Source organism: Triturus cristatus, chromosome 5_1 (assembly GCF_964204655.1).
Source record: "Triturus cristatus chromosome 5_1, aTriCri1.1, whole genome shotgun sequence".
Taxonomy (NCBI): domain Eukaryota; kingdom Metazoa; phylum Chordata; class Amphibia; order Caudata; family Salamandridae; genus Triturus; species Triturus cristatus.
The window spans coordinates 80,766,600-80,785,366 of record NC_140587.1 but is presented as its reverse complement, the minus strand read 5'-3'; the positions used below and the strand labels follow the sequence as shown (position 1 = coordinate 80,785,366).

Genomic DNA, 18,767 nt, shown 5'->3' with positions numbered 1-18,767 from the left:
GCAGTGCTCCTCTGTAATGCACCCGGTCATCTCGTAGAGTCAATGCAGGCAATCAGCGTTGGAGCAGCAGGCCGGTCCACCATGCCTCCACGGCCTCAATAGTAGTGAATGGGATGCAGTTAGCTGGGTTTGTTCAGCATGTCGTCTGACTCCCTCCAGGACGAGCAGTGAATGGTGCATGATGAAAGATGTGCCCACCGGGCTCACAATTACATCTGCGGGAGTGGCGGTCCCTGTCGGAAGCCCACCGCGGCCGCCTGGGGCAAGTCGCCGCGCAGAGCGGGAAGCTGGGTAGGCCGCAGCGTGAACTCCCCCGCCAGTCCGCGGCCGAACACCTCAGCTGGGATATGTTCCTCGACCAAGTGTGGCTCAGGGAAGAAGTCACAGCGACGGCCCGAAATCCCTGTGGGTGTGACCAGCAGGGAGGGCTGGGTTTGGCCGTGCGTGCCCCGGGGAAGTGCAATACCAGGCGCGGTTTGTGCTACTGGCGGCTCCGGAGCTCCGGAGTAGGCTTGCATTGTGCAGTAAAGTAGTGGATGGCAAGCAGCTTTGAGCAGAAAGCAACAAGAAAAAAAAAGTTCTGCCAACCAACTATTCAAAAATGAAAAAATTAAAGTGCAAGGAACCCGTACTTAGGCGGTGCTCTTCTGCCTACAGAGTAAGACTTTTGGCGCGCATGCGCACGATGTAAAGCATCGTGCGCATGTGAGAGTCTGGACAGGTCAGGCAAAAGAAAGTCCAAATGCAGGCAACCAATCATACGAAAAAAAAGCATTTACAAATGCAATAGGACTCGTATTTACACGAGTCCTGTTGCATTGTAAATAAAAATGCAGGCGCCGAAGAAGGCAGGAACGGGAGTGGGTGGGGGGGGTGGTAGTGGCCAGAGAAGTCACAGACTGCAGAAGGGAACAGGGGGAGGCAGGGGAGCCAAAGAGTTTCTGAAGTAAAGGGGCTGATAGCCATGGAAGGATAACAAGCATTGGCACCTTTGGGACCTTATAAGTGTTTAGCCATGCAACAGTTGCATAACTAAATACTTATAAAGGTCCCAAAAGCGAGACCTATTGGCTATGCCAAGCGGCACTGCGGCCGCGAAAGTGAAAGTAATCGCGGTAAAGCGCGCGCCCGTGCACATGCACTGTAGCTCTAGGCTGGCCTGGTAGCACTTTTTGGAACCCTCTCAATAAGTCTCGCCAGACCAGCGCATGCGAGACCTAAAAATGACGTCATGGAAGTAAGGAGGCAGGACTAATACACTGGCAACCAATCAGAATGCAGCATTTCAGATTTGAGCCAATCAAACGCATGGGCAGAAAGTGGGCAGAGCTTCCCCACAATAATGTATACAGCTTCTCTGGACGAGACAGCGCATGCCTGCCTGCCTAGCCGAGACCTAAAAATGGCTCCGTGAAATAAAATATTTACCTCAAATCACACAATATTGGTCAAGAAGGAAAGCTGAGATCATCCCAGGTTTTCTGGTTTCACATTCTGTTTGGTGAGTAAGCAGCTGCGATCGTTCACACCTTGGATTTAAAATATGTAAACGGCTAATTTTCGGCCTTTCTTGATTTTCCTCAGATTGCGTTGTCCAACGTTTTAATGCCTTTTCTGTAGTGATCTACATTTACTTAATACACATTCTATTCAGATTGTTTAAACTCAGCTGTGTATCCTCCCCTATCCGATCAACTGATTGTAACACCCACTGGTAAAACTGCAAAGGCACACCTCACAAGGTGTATGTAAATGTACGCTACAGACTGTCATCATTCGTGATAAAGGTTTTTATTCATGTGTACGACTATTTGTCATGTTTTTAAAGTCTCTACTTGTTTGGTTTATTTTTGGCCAATCACCCTCCAAGAGAGCATTTTGGCAGTCTGACCGCTGACATCTTTATATACCCTGGCCTCTAATTGTTGATTCCAGCCGGTGGCTGAATGAGGGACTTTCATGGGATTTGAAACGGCTTCTGATTGGTGCAGTAATTTGGCGAACCAGGGGAGGTTCTCCTGGGAGGAAATTACGTATTCTGTGATTTTTCAGGCTGACAGCTTTACTTGGAAAGGCCTCTGATTAATTGCGCTCTCTTGTGATGTTTTGATTGGGTATAATTTATTTGTTACGCATTGTTACTTTTCGTTCAGGATTTTTCTGACCGCTGACGTTTTGTACTGATTTAGGGTTTCAGTCGCCAACAACTTGGGATACCTAGGCGTCGGATTGGTTGTTCCAGTGAGCGGACCGGAGAGAAAACCACGGTATGAAAGGCCGTGTTTGGAGAAAGAATGAAAGGTCTCTGATGGGCGTTAGTATATAGCGGACCGGAGAGGGAGCTCCCAACATCTATGAACACATTAATGTTGAATATAAATAAAGATTTGATTATTTCATTACAAATGAATGGATCCAGACAGCGGACCAGAGAGTAGCCAGAATTTCATTCACTGCCAGGATTTGAGAAAACAGTGATTGGTTGGTCGCACTCGGTGTTTTTTGTTAAGACGGAGTACATTGGTGAATTTATAGCCGCGAAGTACCTTTCAATAGGTCTTAGAACAGCCATCACCATTGGCTGACCTCATGCGTTAAACTACGAGCCAGCAAATGAACAATTAGTAAGAAGATTGCGCGCGGTTTCGGGGCTGAGACACAGCCTAATAAGGTTAGTCGTGAGCAGGTCGGGTTTAACCTTGATAAATGAGCTGGAGTGAGAGACCACGGCATGCTTCTTGAAGCGAGCTCTCAGCTGAGTGCAAGACCAGAGGCTCTGAACGGAACAGCAGTCTCTTCAGAGTGAGGGAATGGGACGAGAGATTCACTAAACCCCTTCTGGAATAAAGAATGAACCCCCAAGCTGGCGTTATGGGCATCACTGCAACTGAGAGGGGAGACCAAAATAAAGTGTGCGTGAACTGGAGGGGGTGGGGGAGGATGTGCCGCCCGAAAGCCTCCAAGACTTTGTTCCCGGTTTCAGTTCATTGCTAAGAAAGAATAGCTCAGCTGCTCCCAGAGACACCAAGCCATGGTTTAGCCGTTGCGCGGGGTTCAGTAACGAGACATTGTGTGGTGGCTGTAGTGCTGCTAAAAGGCGCGCGTCGCACAAGAGAAGAAAACAAGCCGTTGAAAAATAAACCTAAATTGTTGTGGTGATTGGGCCCTCAGGCCCTCATGCATACAAATGAGGGACGCAGGACACAGGTTGACTGGTACTGTAAACTGGCCACGAGCACGTGCGCTCGGCCCCTTTTATTGTCAGGGTCACCTGACTGGTGACGCCTGTGGTGGGTGGGTGTTCAGTGTGGGTTACAGGCACAGTGGAACACTAGACTGTATCCAGCCGGATACTACAATTGTGAAATTTACACCTTCCCAAAATAATATAGCAAATAAACAACTTCATAGAAGACATTGCACTAAAACACATTGACAGAGCGCCTGCACTCACTGCAGAACAACCCCATGCAGAAGCTCCGATCGGAGCCCGACAGTATTTTTTCCGGCTTGGGAGGAGGTGGCAGCCACCCTGCACGCCGCTGCTCGTTCCCGAGGCAATACTACATGGGAGTTAACTTCTCAGGAAAGGTGGGACATGCTCCCACCATTGGCAGGCTAAGATGCTTAAATGCCACTGACAAAAGCCAATCCAATGCGTGGGAGGAGTCAGACCCCACAAAGTACAGACAATAGATCGCCTAGCTGCGCAAGCGCTGTACAGGCTCGACTTAAAAAAGAGTTCACCTTCATGTCATGCTCTTCTTTTCCAGGAGCTACAGGGACTTCCAAAAATGCTGAGGAGAGCAGCAGAGGCTGGTCTGCAGGGGGGGGGCCCAGGGGATCCGGAAGGAAGGTCTGCTGAGCTGGAGTCAGGTGAGTAGAAGTCGGGAACAACAAGCCAAGCAGTCACTAGAAGCACAGTGCAGCTTTAAATAGACAGACGTACACGTGTTTTCCTGTTAGTTGAGCCACAGGTTGAGAAGGAGCAATTATAAAACCCAATTAGATGGCACGTGTTTGTATTACTTTACATGGGGGCACGTTGATTAGGCTAATGAGGAGTGCACCTTTCTAACTGTGACCTTGGAAAGGCTGGCTGCATGCGTCTTGTGTCAAACTGTTGGCACGAGTTTCACATGATGCTTAGTCATTACATGAACAAGCATTGGCAATTGCAAAGTCAGTACAAGAACAACAAGCATTGGCAATTGCAAACCAAATACTGAATGACACCTGCAACAAGCATTGGCAATTGAAAACCAAATACTGAATGACAACAATGGATATAACCCCAAGTGAGCAGGGATACTCGTGAATTATTGTTTGAATCAATGAATTGCACATAATGGCATATTCATCAGACAACATCATGTAGCTGAGCACTACCCATGAAACTCTTGCACTGGCTGTATGCGAGTGTGTGACAGCATCTGACACCTCTGGTCCTAAGTGTGTGTGTGGCTGCACTTGATACCTCTGGCACTGGCTCTACGTGTGCATGACAGCACCTGACACCGGCTCTGTGTGCATGACAGAACCTGACACCACTTGTACTGCCTCTAGGTATGTGTGTCCGCACCTGACACCTCTGCCACTGGTTCTATGTGTGTGTGTGTGTGTGTGACAGCACTTGACACCACTGGCACTAGCTCCGTGTGTGTGTGTGACAGCCCCTACACCTCAGGCACTAGCTCTATGGGTGTGTGTGCGTGACACCACCCGACACCTTTTTCACTGGCTCTACATGGGTGTGTGACAGCAACCGGCGCCTCCTGCACTGGCTGTGCGTTTGTGTGTTTGTGTGTTTGTGTGTGTGTGTGTGTGTGTGCGTGACGACAACAACTGACACCTCTGGTACTGGCTCTACGTGTGTGTGTGTGTGCACGACAGCAACTGACACCACTGGCTCTGTGTGTGTGACAACACCTGACACTGGCTGTATGTGTGTGAGTTACAGCACCTTCCAACTCTAGCACTGACTCTAGGCATGTGAATGTAGAGCACGACAGAAGAATCCAACTTGGTTCTTTATAAAGCCCTCACTCACCAACATAGTTGGTGACATGCTTCATCATCGGGCCCCACCAGGAGAGGCAGAGTGCCACCCTGGTGTGCTAAAACGCCAGAATTACTGCGGAGCTGGTGGTTCGTGTGTAGTGAAATAGTGGAGGAGTGAATGTTAAAAGTATCACGATTGTGTCAAAAAACAATTTTATAAGAAGCCAATCGGACACAGTAAAAACAAGGTGTGGGACAATTGTGCCAAATAGATTGTTCAGCAAAGTCCACTTATGAGGTGGTCAACATGTTTCTGCCTATGTGTTGTAATATTAATAGCCATTCGTCATCTACCATCACGATCAAACCAGCTTATAAGGGCGGTGGTATTGTGATACAAAATACAGTTGATTATGAGAATGAGTGCCAACGCCTGCTGAGCGACAGGAAAAACTATCAACCACTCACTACAGACCCTTCCACAGAACTCAAGGCTCGCATTATTAACCTTGTGAGAGAGGCAGAGGATAATGGTCACATTACCAAACATGAGGCAGACTTTTTGACAGCAGGGGACAGTCTAATGCCTTATTTCTATACCCTGCCAAAAATACACCATTATAATACGCCTCCTCCAGGTCGCCCTATATTCTCGGGCATTGGCTCCCTTCTGGAGCCTCTGTCCCGTTTTTGCGACTATTTCCTCAATCCTTTAATACAGACGACTCCTACCTACCTTAAGGATACTAAGAACCTCCTTAATCTACATCAAGCACTATCAATTGACACTGAGGCCACTACATTAGTGACCCTAGACATCGAGAGTCTTTATACTAGCATTCCCCAGGACGATATCATCCGACTCCTGGGTGAGGCCCTCGACAGTACTAACTGGAACTACCAAACACCCAAGGCATTTATTCTGGAATGTGCCACTCTGGCACTCAAACAAAACTTTTTTGAATATAAGGGAGACATCTACCTACAGTCAACTGGGACTTTTATGGGCAGCACTTTTGCCCCCAGTGTAGCGGGCCTCTACGGCCATGATTTTGAACGTAGATACCTCCAAAGTGCTGCCAACCCCTTTTCCTCTCCCATTATGTTTTGGAAGAGATACATAGACAATATCCTCCTTATCTGGCAAGGTGTGGAGAATGACCTAATGGTTTCTTTACAATGGCTAAATACCCTGGATCTGAATTTGAGATTCACTCACACCTGTAGTTCACAATCAATCGTGTTCCTGGACGTTGTCATTTCCAAGTCCAATGGGTGCCTAACAACCAAAACTCATTACAAACCCATTGCCAGGAATAACCTTCTTGAATTCTCAAATTTCCACCCAAGACCTTTGCGAGAAAACTTACCCTATGGCCAATATCTCACCACCAAGTTAAAACGCAGGGGTTACCCAGATAAAATCCTCAACAAAGGCTATAAAAGGGCGCTGAACCAGCCCAGAGAGGCGCTTTTTGAAGATAAACCTAAAGAACTACCTTTGACATGCGTAACAACTTACAGCAGCGCTTCGAATTCAGTAAAGAAAGCTGTTAACAAACATTGGGGTATCCTCACCAGCAATAATCACAATTGGGACAAACCCCTTTTCTCATTCAAAAAAGGATGTAGCCTTAAAGACACCCTCGTCCATACACGCCCTAGAGAAAACCCCACAAGAGATCCAACTATTACTGAGGCATGGGGTTTACCTAAAATCATGGGTCATTTCCCTTGCACCAACTGTAGCGTCTGTCATTTGACTAAGCATTCAAAGGTGCTACATTTGGAACAAGGCAAGACGTGGACACAGTGAGCCCACACTAATTGTAACTCCACGAATGTGGTTTATTTGATCTCCTGTCCGTGTGAGTTACGTTATGTGGGCATGACCACACGTAAAGTGAAATTACGTATTGGTGAACATCGGAGTAATATTCGCTGTAGAAGAATCACCATCAAGCTAAGTGAACACTTTATACAGCACAATCACACTGCAAATGATCTCAAATTGACAGTCATTGAACATGTGCAAACACAACCTAACACCCAAGAGATCCTTTTTGAAGAAGAACAGAGGTGGGTGTACCGGCTGGGCACTCATAACAAAGGGTTAAATGATATCATCCCCTGGGCTTCAGTTTTGAAACGTTAGCCACTCGCACATCTCTGGGCTTTGTAGATGATACAAAGCATCCTACTTACACCCTTTTGTAGCCGTTCCTCCTTTGGGAACACATTTCTAAAGGAGGGATGACTAGTACTTTGGATAGGGTGTTGTTTTTCCCTACCCCGATATGCATAACATCGGATACTGGTCCTGGGCCCCGTTTCCTAAAGATATACAATGGATTTCCTCTTCACTTTCAGTACTATCTGTTACTGATATATTTATTTGGGCTATCCAGCCCCATGGACAACTATCACCTGTATAGTCCCCTCCTCCGTGTTTTCTAACATGCATGCAAGAGTCTTTTTATTCTTCTTTTTACTTGCATATAGCTAGTTGTGACCATCACTCTATTGTGGGTTCCTTTAACACTTTTCTCTGCCAGTACTGATTGTTTGCTATTCACGGAGACATTTAGCAGAACGAATATGTCCCTCTGCTCTCCGTATAGGTCTAATAAAGTTTTTTCGCCCAGACGCTAATACCAAATAAGTCTTGCAGCGCGTGAATACTGCACGATGTTGCCTTGACAACTAACTGTCAGTTACCCTACGATTCGTCCAACGATGGCCTTTGGAGTCTTCGAACTCCGGATTGGCTCATGGTGCATGACGCTTGTCGGCGCGCACGTGACCACGCCCATCGTGACACCACGCTTCCAACTTGCGAGCCTCCGTTCCTTCTGCATAAAGTACAAGCCGGTTTCCCCGCTACCTTGTCATCGGGGTCCGGTTTAAGAGGGATTTTGCAGGCACCAAGCGGGTGTTCAGCACTGCAGGCGTGAGTCCTCCATGCTCGCATTACAAGATAAGTAACGCGGTACTTTGGTCTTTCCTTTGTAACCGATCACCTTCTATTCCGTTTTCTTTCCTTTTAACTCTTTAGGGTGTGCCATTGTTGCGACCACCCCCCTCCTGAGACCCATGTTGTAGTTAGTGACTGCATCTTATGTGAGACATCGCTTTCTATTTCTTTGTAAATAACCAATGCCCGATTGCACTATGTATAAATGCTTTACGCATAGTGTTTCTGGCTTATAGATACTATTCACGATGGACATATTATTCGATTCTCTTGTGAGATTTTACCACCCAATTGAGTTTAGTTTATCATCTTTAGTGCACACTATTCTCTAAGCAGCACGTACTGGTAAGTGTCACTGCTTATGTGCACCCCGTAGAGCACCAGTACCTGTATGTTCAACTATGAGTAACTTATCGAATCCTGGCTATTATGTTTGTCTTTTTCTTTTCATGTAGGTCTGTGTATGTTATTTTCATCCAGAATAAACTCCGGTATCCCTCATGTGTGAGGAACAGATATCACGTGTATATTTTTACACTCTTTATCTTTTTCACATTTAGAACCTCAGGTTAGGGTGGGCCTTAGCGCGCCCATACCGCCGGGCTTTACATTTAACGGTCCTGACGAATGCCTGTTAATATTACAACACATAGGCAGAAACATGTTTACCACCTCTTAAGTGGACTTTGCTGAACAATCTATTCAGCACAATTGTCCCACTCCTTGTTTTTACTGTGTCCGATTGGCTTCTAATAAATTTTTTTGACACAATCGTGATACTTTTAACATTCACTCCTCCACTATTTCACTACACAAACCACCAGCTCCGCAGTAATTCTGGCGTTGTAGCACAGCAGGGTGGCACTCGGCCTCTCCTGGTGGGGCCCGATGATGAAGCATGTCACCAACTAGGTTGGTGAGTGAGGGCTTTATAAAGAACCAAGTTGGATTCTTCTGTCGTGCTCTACATTCATTGTTTGCAAGGCACACTTTTGTTGTTATGATTAGATTTATCTTGGGGGACTGAGAGTGTTCCTGATTTATTTCCCTCCCTCCTGTTGTTTTCAACATGTGTGTGACAGCACCTGATACCTCTTACCTTGGCTCTACATGTCTATTTGACAGCACCTGACACCACTGACTATGTGTGTGTGTGTGACAGCACCTGACACTGGCTCTACGTGTGTGTGTGTTTGTGTGTGAGACAGCATCTCACAACTCTGGCAGTGTGTGTGTGTGTGTGAACTCACCGGACACCTCTCGCACTGGATCAAGGTTTGTGTGACAGAACCTGACACCACTGGTACTGCCTCAGTGTGTGTGTGTGTGTGTGTGTGTGTGCACGCACATGTGTGTGTGTGACAGCATCTGACACCTCTGGCACTGGCACAATGTGCATAAGTATGTGACAGCACCTTACAACCCTGGCACTGGCCCTAGTTGTTTGTGTGTGACATCACCTAACACGCCTCACTGCTTCCATGAGTGTGTGACCGCACCTGACACCTTTTGCATTTGCTCTACATGTGTGTGACATCTGACACCTCTGGCACAGGCTTTAAGTGTGTATGTGACAGCACCTGACACAGGCTCTACGTGTGTGTGTGTGTGACAGCATCTCACAACTCTGGCAGTGTGTGTGTATGTATGTGTGACCTCACCGGACACCTCTCGCACTGGATCAAGGTTTGTGTGACAGAACCTGACGTGTGTGTGTGTGTGCGCGTGTGTGTGCGCGTGTGTGTGCGCGTGTGTGCGCGTGTGTGTGCGTGTGTGTGTGTGTGTGCACGCGTGCGTGTGTGTGTGTGTGATAACACCTTCATGCTGTGGGGACTTGATTGCACTGTGGGGACCTGAACCCAGGTCCCCACAAGGCAATCCCTTCTAAATGTTGAAAAATGACTTCGGGAACATCTGTGTCAATTTTCGCAACTTTTAAAAAAATTGCATTGTGGGGACCTGTGTTTCATCAAGTGTGTTTATATTTTTGCTCAGCTCTGCCCCTGGAGACAGGAGGCGGTACTGCAGTCTTAAACACACTGCATTTAAAAACACTGCTCTCTGGAAACACCTACCAGCAGCAGAAAGGACAGACTTTTAAAGGAAACGCTGCATACCTGTGCGCTTATCTAAATATTTTTCATGTAAATTAACCATTTCTCTATTTATTAAAATAAATCTTTATTTTAGATGAAGCAATTGAACTTAGATTTTTTTGTGCCTGAAAATTGTAAGTGGTTTTAAAACTTTATAAAAGCAATTTGCATCAGATTTGAATCCCAGAATACTTCACTATTGCCGTTTGACTCTTATCTGCAATTAAAGAATGATTGTGCGCTACACTGCAATAGAATAGATACAGATTTGATAGATATTTGCTAATAACCTAAAGGTAATCAATTCCTATCGTTACCTTTCAAAGCGTGTACCAAGAATTCGGAGTCTTTATGTTGTTTGCCTTTGTTTACATATTAATATGCACCATGGAATATGTTTATTTTTTCTATCAGTGCTAGTGCAGGTTTGGCTGCCGCGCGCCATCACACATACCCTTGCGCTATAGAGCAAAAGGGTATGTGCCTTTTCTAAAGCACAGCTTTTGTATCGGAAGGCAACCCTTTCAGTACAAAAACTATGCATTAAGACTTTTCCCCCTTTGCATGTGTGCATTCATACAAAGTTGAGAAAATAAGGAGAAATTAAGGCATTTCTTATCATTACACCAGCCTCGTGGAAGCATTTAGTTTTGGCACAAATCCATGTCTACCAATGTAGGTAGATAGAGATTTTCAACAAAACCCATGGAACACTCATTGACGCAAATTACATTTGAGACAAGGAGGAGAGACCATGTTATGTATGATCCACCTATTACTCCTTTTTCCATCTGGGGAAATAGATAGCAAGGGTAGATGGTTTTGGAAGTCATACATAACATAAAATTAGAGATGGGTAAAAGTAAACCTCAGGGATGACCTGTAAGACCTCTGACCCTGGTCTCAGGCCTACACTCTCCCCACAGCTCTGTTCCTCCTGCATCGCCGCTGAGCCCTCCTGCCCCCTCCGGGGAGTGTTCAAGGCTGCTGTGTGCTCTGCCTGATTCCGCATCCTTGCTACGTTGTGCCTGTAATTGCTGGTACTGTCTTTGTTGTCATTTAATTTTTGCTGCATCAGTAATTGCTGGTACTGTCTTTGTCTTCAGTGTTTTTTGCCTCATTGGTAGTGTCATTTTCGGTTCAGCGCTGTAGTTCCCAGTTCTCAGTCTCTCCCGCTCCCTTCCCACTGCTGCTGCCCCACGGCCCCACCCCCCCTGTCCATGCCCGCTCCCCGCCTCCCAGCTGTCGTCCCTCCCACCTCCCCTACTTAATGGCGGCCGCTGCAGGGGAGCACTAGTAAGACCTCTGACCCTGGTCTCAGGCCTACACTCTCCCCACAGCTCTGCTCCACCTGCGTCACCGCTGAGCCCTCCTGCCCCCTCTGGGGAGGTGTTCGAGGCCGCTGTGTGCTCTGCCTGATTTCGCCTCCTTGCAGCATTGTGCCCGTAATTGCTGGTACTGTCTTTGTTGTCATTTAATTTTTTCTGCACCCATAATTGCTGGTACTGTCTCTGTCTTCAGTGTTTTTTGCCTCATATTTAGTGTAATTTTCAGTTCAGTACTGTAGTTCCCAGTTCCTAGTCTCTCCCCGATCCCTTCCTGCCGCTGCTGCCCCTGCAGCCTGCCCCCCTGTCCATGCCTGCTCCCCGCCTCCCAGCTGCCATCCCTCCCACCTCCCCTACTTAATGGCGGCCGCTGCGCGGTCTTGCCACTGGCGCACCAAAGGCGCACCTAAGGCAAGCCCATCTGTGCCCGTCCGCAACCCGAACGTGACCAGCGCCAGGGACCCCGCATGTCGTTCCCCCCACCACTACAGCTCAGCCGCCCTCCACGCACTCAATACAGGAAGATGCAGAGACTGCCTCCAAGCCACGCTAAACACAACCCACGGCCAGTTCGCCTGCTTCCACTGCCGCCAGACCTTCAACACCACCCCGGCCTCCAAAACCACCGACGACAATACCAACGACACCCTCAGCTGCATCCTCCTCAACGTGCACTCCATGCACGAACACGCCATGGAGATATGGAACCTACTGGACATCCTCTCACCCGACATCACCTTCTTCACGGAGACCTGGACCAACACCACCTCCGGCCCGACATCAACACCGCCATCTCCGACGGATATAAAGTCCAGAGGAAGGACCGCCCAAACCACCCGGGAGGGGGCTTTGCCATCACCCACAAGAACACCCTCCTCCTCACCACCTCCAGCGAGACCTTCCCCACCACCGAACACCTACATTTCCAGATCAAAACCACCTCCACACTCCATGGAACCCTCATCTACAGAGCCCCCAGGCCCCCTTCGACGCTGCCATTACTGAACTCATCGCACACCATGCCATCGCCTCAATGAACTACATACTCATCGTAGACCTGAATTTCCACCTCGACAACCTCGGTGACCCCAACTCCACCACCCTCAGGGACAACCTCACCAAAATCGAACTTGAGCAACTCTTCACTACAACAACCCACAGGGCCGGACACACCCTCAACCCCATCTTTGCCAGCGTACACTTCAGCCACCCTACGCAACCTCCCTGGACCGACCACCACTGCATACACTTCACCGTCGACAAGCCCCAGACACCCAAACATGCCCCACGCCCACCACGAAGGAACTGGAGCAAGGTCACAGACTAGCAACTGAACTCCACCCTCATCCGCACTTGAGACAACCACACCACGGCAGCAGATGCCAGCGTCACAGCAAGGGAACTCCACACCTGAATCTCCACCTGCGCAGACCAGCTCATCCCGCTATGCAACCCCGACAAACAACGCCCCAGGAAAGCTGCCTGGTTCACCTCCGATCTCCAAGAGGCCAGACGCACCTGCAGACGCCTTGAGAAGAACTGGAGAAACACTAATATTTTTAGTTTGTGAAAATAAACACTTAGAAACTTTTCTGGTGAAAACCACACAATGGATTCCTATGGAAGGAAATACAAGTTACTGGTAAGTAGGCTTAGAATTACTTTTAAGGGTCAGTGCTGGGCTAAAAGATGCAGCACTGGGTTCTCTCCTGATAACAGGTGAGTAAATCGGAATTCGTAGTTTGGCTGATTTTAGAGGAATATTTGTACAATGGTGAAGGAAGGGGGCGGGGCCTGAGGTGACGTGTGCAAACACGTCCTGTGGCGCGTTTTAAGTAGGGGAATTAATTCCTCTTCAATCCAGAGGTCCCCTGGGGGCCAACTAGCCCACCAGGTACCTCCAGTATGCGCCAGGGAGCTGCATTGCAGAGAGGTGTTCAGAGGCCACGCTCATTTTTACAACACTCTGCAAAGCAGCTCCGTGGCGCTTACTGGAGGTACCTGGTGGGCTAGTTGGCCCCTAGGGGACCTCTGCATTGAAGAGGGATGAATTCCCCAACTTAAAACGCACCACAGGGCGTGTTTGCACAGTATCACCTCAGGCCCCGCCCCCTACCTTCACCACTGTGCAAACGCGCCCCATGGCGCGTTTTAAGTTGGGGGATTAAGTCCCCTTGAATCTTGAGGTCCCCTGGCGGCCAACTAGGCCATCAGGTACCTCCAGTAAGAGCCACGGAGCTGCGTTGCAGCGAGGTGTAAAAAGGGGCGTGGCCTCATTACACCTCTCTGCAACGCAGCCCCCTGGCGCATACTGGAGGTTCCTGGTGGGCTAGTTGGCCCCCAGGGGCCCCCAGTATTAAAGGGGAATTAGTTCCCCCTCTGCAAACGCGCCAATTACCAAAGAAGCACTGGAGCCCCGCGCTTCCTTCTTTTTTTTTTTCGGCCGAAATTCGCGCTGGGTGCGCGAATCTCGACGATTTGTTTAATTTTTTTAAATGTTTTTTTTGGCCCTGGGGGTCATTGCTCATTGTGGGACCCCCTGAGCAGGCCTACGGGGTCAGGGTGTTTCTACCCTGCCCCCTTGTTGCGTTTTTCGCATTTAAAAAAAAATAATAATTTTTAGGTTTCTTGTGCCTCGGTTCTACCGAGGCACAAGATGGCTGCCAACACTTCCTGATCTGGAGTGTTGACAGCCAATTAGAATACAGCTCTTGCACGGCAGGGTGCGGGGAGGGTGCGCGAACCCTCCGAGGCCATATATATATATGTACATTTACCTCTAATCTCCTCAGGAACTACTGAACGGATTTACACCATTTAAGCAAAAGGCACGAGTCTGAACTGAGGACTGCCTCCTTGGCAAATTTGGTGTAATTCCATTCAGCAGTTCGGGCTGTAGCTGCGTCAAAAGGTCCTATGGGAAAATGCATGGGGAAAACGCGTTTTGGGAACCCCCTTTTTTCTCGGCCCCCGCTTGATGAATCACAGTGAAATTTTCAGGATAGGAGCGGACAGGAGCTCGCCAAAAGTTTGGAAACTTTTGCGAAGATTCGTCAATCGGCGCCAACGTTATTCCAAACAGAATGTTGCGGATTTCCTATGGAAAATAGGTCCTAACTATATCTACCTACTGGCGACCGTCAGTAGGTAATATTTACCCCAGTCCTGAGTCCTCTATCTCCCCCCTCCTATGGATCCTGCCTCTCCTGGTCCCAGCAGGAGCCCCTATCCTTCAGTATATTTTGGTACAGTCCAAGTCCTAAATCCTCACGCCTCTTTCCATAGGTCTCTCTCCCCACATTTTCCAGCAGAAGACCCGCCCCCTCTATATAACTTGGTGAGCCTCAAGTCTTCAGGGCCACTCTCCCATCAGTTCCCTGCAGGAGCCCCTCCCCTCTGTATACCTTAGCGAACCTCGGGCCCTGAGTCCTCAGAGCCCCTCACATGGGTCACTTCCCCCACAGTTCTCCTCAGGACCTCCAGCTACCTCAATAAATCTTGATGAAGTTACAGTGTGAGCTCCCCCTCCCTCGTAGGCCCTTCAAAGTACTGCTTCCCCCCCCCCCCCCCCCCTTATATGCGGATCCACCCCTTGTCCTGTGACCCCCCGCTCTTTATTGATCAGCTTCTCTCCTGGACCCTCCTTGACCCCTCTGTCTGTCTCTCATCCACTCTGATTCTGACCCTGGCCTGCTTTGTGGCCTGTGTTGGAAGTACACTTCTTTACTTTTTTGTGGCAGGAGTGCGTATGGTCAGTAGATCAACTCCTGGTGTTACACTTCTGTGCCTCTGGGGGCAGTAAATGAACACTTGGTGCAGTTACACTTCCTTGTCTCTGGGATCAGGAGATGAACATGTGATGCAGATACACACACCCCTGGGGGAAGAATTTGAACATATGAACAAGTGGTGCAGTTATGCTGCCTTACTTCTAGGGGGCAGCAGATGAACAGCTGGTAAAGAGGCACTTCCGTGCCTCTGAGGGGTGGGTGAAGAACACTTGGTGCAGTTATCCATTCTTACATGGGGGCAGGAGATGAACACCTGCTGCAGGTATTTTGCCTTACCTCTAGGGGCAGTTGGTGAACACCTGGTGCAGTTTGCTGACTTACCTTTAGGGGGCATTAGATGAATACAGAGTGCAGATATACTTAACTCTGTACAGGGACGTCTTGAACCTCCTCCCCCTCCCCTGCCCACACTCTAGAAGCTACAGCGGGGGGTGGGGGTGTTATTTATGGGCCTCTTTTATCAGCAACTTGGAAGACAAAATCTCATAATTTATGAGAATTTGAAGAAAGAAAGGATGGATGGATGGATGAATGGGTGAAAGTATGGGAGGGTAAAATAATGGATGGGTGTTTGAAAGGATGTATGGGTGAAAGGACAGATGGGTGAGTGGGTGGAAGGGTGGGTGGGTGAGTGGGTGGGTGGGTAAAAGTATGGCTGGATGAATGGTAAAAAGTATGGCTCGATGAGTGAGTGAGAAGATGAGAAATGATGGGTGGATGAGTTGATGAAAGGATTGCAGAGTAAATAAGAATGAGTGGATTGATGCATGCATGCAGAGTAAATGGAAATCTGAGAATATAGATGGAGGGGTGGGTGGAAGAGTGGCAGAGTAAGTGGACATCTGAGAGGTTGCATGGGCTATGAATGGATTATTAAATACGAAGAACGCTCAATTGATGGATGGAAGTCTTTAATTATGGATGAGGAGTCAAATGATGAGTGGATAGTGGTATGGAAGGATGCATGCGTACCCCTTCCATCCTCTGACACGGGTATTTCTCTCTTTTGAAAGGTGGGAACCCTGGACACGAGGACGAGGAGAGCTGCAGGACACTAACTGGAGCCCGGCTGTCAATCAAACACCTCGACGAGGAGTAGTCCCCCCTTCCATCCCCCCAAGCACAACAACCTCATGGGGGGGTCTACAGCTTCCAGGGGGGCGCTGGGTGCTCACTGCTCTTAAAGATGCTGCCTGCTTTCCAGGCCCGGTTCTAGCGGGTGGGCCAGGCCCACCCAAACATGAGCCTGGCCCCGGCAGTGACGTCAAAAAGGCCAATAGAAAATGGTCACTTTAATTTAATACGTTCCTCCGAACGTTGTTTTTCTTTTTGTCCTGGGAGTTGCGTGATTGGGACTGGGCTCTTTCTCACAGGCACCCCAAATCACGCATCTCCTTTTAAAAAGGTGGGCTGTGTCCCCGCCCACTCGTACAGGTAAAATAAGGGCATGGGAAGGGGACAAGTCTTTTCTTTGGCAGGGCTATCCTTTGACTACTGTCCTGCTGCGTGGATATTTCCTTTGCTATTCCACGCTGGAGAAAATAAGTTTGTTTATCCGGATCCACCTTTACTGGCCCCTGCAGCTGCTTATCAGAGCGGGCTGTGACATAGTTTTTAAAATCAGGGAAGGCCCAGTAAGACACATGCTTCGAGTTTGCTTCATTTAAACATGTTTTATCTTTTTACAAGGTGGGCTCTGCCAGGGATGTAAGAGGATAACAAATGTCCAGATAACGCTGGTGATTAATGATCCTGCTGGAGAGCAGTCCTTTGCCTGTTGATAGTTTTGAAATGCAGATACCATGTATTTTATGTGGATAGCTCAGTGGGTTACTGCCTTTGACACAAAGACCCTTTTGTTATTTGCAGTTCAGAAGTTATAATCCTTACATAGTCAAGTGACCTATGAACTGTCATCCTAGAGCTACATACAAACCTGAATGGTATAGTTAGAGCATCAATTTTTGTGTGTGTTTGTTGCGATATAGTTAGAAGTTCCCCACTCTTTCATTATTCTAAGGTTGCTAAAAAGAGTGCGTTTGGGCAGATATACATTTTTATCAGTATGCATGCATGTGATTCCTACACCTTGCAATCTTCATTGGCTTATATGACATTCCCTGTAGATTGATCTACATACTTGTATGATTCCTTGTCTCTGTATAATGTGTGTGTGATGTAAAGTACTGTGACACCCTACACTGATATGAGTAGCTCTATACAACAAATGAAATGCATATGAGAGAGGGGCTACTGAGCGATGAGGGGCGCTGGTGGAGGGTGGGAGTGAGGGTGTCAGAGAAGGAGGTCAATGGGGGAGGGGGCTAAGGAGCGATGAGGGAGGCGCTGGTGGAGGGTGGCTGTGAGGGAGTCTGAGTTCATGAGGGGAGGGGGCTATGAAGCGATGATGGGCACTGTTGGAGAGGGGTAGTGAGGGAATCTGAAGAGGAGGTCATGAGGAAGGTGGTACAGAGAGATGAGGGGCACTGGTGAAGAGTGGTAGTGAGTCTGAGGAGGAGGTCTTGAGGGAGAGGAGCTATAGAGCGAAGAGGGGCACTGTTGGAGGGTGACAGTGGGGGAATCCGAGGAGGAGGTCATGGGAGGGGGGGGAGAGTTACGGAGGGAGGAGGGTGGTAGTGAGGGAGTCTAAGGGGAGAGGCTACAGAGAGATGAAGGGCACTGTTGAGGGTGGTAGTAAAAGTATCTATGGAGAAAGAGGTTATTGGTGTGGTGCCAAAAAAGACTTTCACACCAGCGCTAAAGCCGGCCATGTTATGCCCTTTCTGTTTTTGTTTATTTAATTGGCAGTTGGGTCATTAAGGCAACTGTGGAAAATATTTTAAAGTGCATGCTAATTATATTTACTGCTGTATTCAATGTTTTAAGTTTAAATGTGATTTTACTAATGTTTTTTTACGGGCATAATGTAAGTGGAGCCGGATGGTGGCTGATTTGGAGCTGGGACCCAAGGTCGGCTGTTAGATAAGGTGCACTGGAGAGGGGTGGTAGAAAAGTGGATAATCGGGCCTGGATGTGAGTGCGCTGCAGAGTCCGGGGTCAGGTGAAGGTAGGTATGAATAGGGATTCTCCCGAAGGCTTGCACAAAAAGAGCAGAGAAGTGTCACTTGCCTGATACTTTCAGCTCAGAGACCTCCTCTTCCCATCAAAGGGACATTACATGGAACAAAACACTTTTTGAGAGTGATAATATTTAGAAAGAGATTTGGAAAAGAGTGCGTTTTACAGGGCCTTGTAAGACTAAGGAGAGCTAAAGGAGGGCCCTGTAGCAGGCCTGGCTACTCATGTAAGAGACAAATTGGGCCCGCAGTGGCCCACCCGAATGCACCCTTGGCCCACCCAAATAAACATTTCTGGAGCCGGGCCTGCTGCTTTCCAAGGGTTACTGGGCGCTTCCTATAGATTGAAGCTCCTTCCTTCTGTGTGAGGCGCGCGCCCATAGGGTGTCCTTCATAAGGAATGCTGTTTGTTTCATGGGAAACTGGGAGTTGCGCACAGCGTGTTCTTCCTTGGCTGAAAGGGACCTGCGTAGGGTGTCCAGCACAGCCGCTGGTTTTAATCA

The 18,767-nt window shown here is 48.3% G+C and overlaps 1 long non-coding RNA gene across 1 annotated transcript; it reads left to right on the top strand.

Annotated features, from left to right (window-relative positions):
- The first annotated feature begins 1,379 nt into the window (after window positions 1-1,379).
- LOC146830252 (uncharacterized) lies at window positions 1,380-17,415 on the top strand. The gene is made up of 3 exons (XR_014961141.1): window positions 1,380-1,501; window positions 3,774-3,876; window positions 16,201-17,415. It is a non-coding gene; the product is annotated as an uncharacterized LOC146830252 (long non-coding RNA).
- Window positions 17,416-18,767: the final 1,352 nt, after the last annotated feature.